The sequence below is a fragment of the Gavialis gangeticus genome, unplaced genomic scaffold, assembly GCF_001723915.1.
Source record: "Gavialis gangeticus isolate Ggan-Ray unplaced genomic scaffold, GavGan_comp1, whole genome shotgun sequence".
Lineage (NCBI taxonomy): Eukaryota > Metazoa > Chordata > Crocodylia > Gavialidae > Gavialis > Gavialis gangeticus.
This window is the reverse complement of record NW_017729007.1, coordinates 4,077,866-4,080,073: the sequence shown is the minus strand read 5'-3', so window position 1 is coordinate 4,080,073 and position 2,208 is coordinate 4,077,866. Positions and strand designations below refer to the sequence as shown.

The 2,208-nt window shown below is 41.7% G+C and overlaps 1 protein-coding gene across 1 annotated transcript in view; it reads right to left on the bottom strand.

The window, feature by feature from the left end:
• Positions 1-2,208, bottom strand: part of CPED1 (cadherin like and PC-esterase domain containing 1) — a 273,667-nt gene that overhangs the window by 3,251 nt on the left and 268,208 nt on the right. The gene's annotated exons all lie outside the window — the stretch shown is intronic.

Below are 2,208 nucleotides of genomic sequence, written 5' to 3'. Positions count from 1 at the left end.
AAAAAAAAAAAAAACCAAACCAAAAACCAGATAGGCCCAATAACATACTGGTGAAGGTACTTGCCCAACAAGTGAGAGTCCCATATTCTAACCCACATCTCACTCTCATCATCAAGAGACAATCTGAACCTCCATGTCACAATTCCTAGCAAAATGCTTTAACTGCCATGCCAAGGACTAGGCCAGTGAGGCCAAGTTTTCTGGCCTACATGCTATAGATTAATCCTGCCCTCTCCGCAAATGCAGTTCTGATCCCCTTCTTCTGCTTTCTGCTTCCTGACCAATCTGTTGCATACCACACACAAAGTCTGCATGTGCCACTTGTATTGCAGTTCGCCACTCCTGGACTAGGTATCTCCCAAGCATCCTCCAGCTCTGCTCTTGAAGTGGGCCTATAGAACAGACCAGAGGGGAAGTATTGTGGGGCCAAGACTGTGGTTCATTGAGATGGGCACTGCCCTACTGGTTTATTTTTATTTTTTTGGATCTTGCATTTAATTAATTGGGTAAAGAGCAGTGAGGTAGTTTCTGCTCCCTCCAAAGCCCTGTTCCTTTCACTAAACCACATGCCCTCTGGTCTTGTTTTTTTCCTGACTTCATATATCTTCCCCTCTTGTCTGCCTAAGTGGAAATAAACACCACCATGGTCACCCTAAAGCAGGATTCTTGTAGTAGGAAAAAAACAGAAAATCAGCTTGATTCCAGGAAAATCATCTAACCCAAAATGAAACAGTTAACCTACTGAGTCTCTGGACCCACTCAAACTTACTTATAAAATAGCAAGTAAATCAAAAGCAAAATAAACAAACAAACAAAAATAAAAGTTCTTAGGGAAAATAGGGTTCATGTTGCATCCTAGCTCATCTAGTTCATTCTATTCAGCTTGTTTCTACATATAAAACATCCTTTATTTGATTGCCTGACTTGACAGCAGGGAATCTTAGGCTGCTTATCTGTTTTAAGAATAATGCTGAACTTGTGATCTAGTGTTCCTCAACTTGGCTGTAGGTTTTTTGTAAGATGAAGCATTCAAAATAAAGTAGCAGATATCTAAAACAATGTATCATTTAAATAAGATCATAACACATATAGAGGCACTCATACAAAGTGAAATGTAAGTGGGAAAACACAGGTGAAATGTTTAAAGACTGACCAGAGTGAGTGAGGGGGATTGGCTATGTTTGCGAAGGAGCAAGAAGTATCTGTTTAGAAAATTAATACATTCTAAGACTAATTTGATAGAGCAGATCCAAGAGAAGTATTTGTTTTTATGCAATTAGGACAAGCTCATTTGTCTAAATTAGTGCCTGAGATCCAGTAACTATTTTAAAGTTTTGCTACCTCAAGCCAGTCACTGAAACTGCATTCCTGTAGACAGCGATTTTCACGGAATGCAACTGAGTACAATTGAGTACTCAACCTGCAGCTAGCCACTGATTAAAATACCAAATCCAAAGGCTGTCAGTTTCTCTTCTGTGTACATTAGGGCATTACTATTATGTTATGGAAGAACTCAAACCTGGATGCAGTAAATGCCTTTTTTTGTTCTTGGCCCATCTGCTCTATTCCAAAGCACGCTGAGAAAAAGAAATTAGTTAAAAACTGAATTTATATAGGTTTGCTTGGGTCTAACAAAACTAGGAGTAGCTGTGGGTTGGTGAGGAAAGGAGGTGTCAGGGTACAGCAAGATTTTGTACTCATCTCTACCCCTGCATGACCTGCCCGCATGCACTTGTAGCCAACACTCGAAACTTGGAGACATGCTGGTCTATGGTGGGCCTGAGAGCAAGTACTGGGAATAAGTCTGAAGTAACTTCACTGGCAAACTTCCAAGTTTGGAGCAAGTCAGCAAATGTGAGTTTCACTAGCAAACTGGTTTGCCAGTGGTTTAAAGCAGATACAGGTGGGCAGTGCATGTGCACTGCATGCTCAGGCCCCTTGGTGCCAGGACCATTGTTGCAGTGTTAAGGACAAGCTCTTGGAAGCATGAGTATCCATGCTGCATTGCAGCCAGGACCAGAAAGACTATTTGGAAAGAGTTTTCAAGAGGTCAGTACTGGAGAGTCCAACAAGCAATAAGGAGAAGTGGCAGCATGTGACTACTCAAAGAAGGAGGGCCCCCAGAATTGAAGAACAGTGGACTGAAGTCAGCAACCACTTTCAAGCACTCTGCAGTGGAATTGCTGAGGAAAAGGCGGAGGAGAGGAT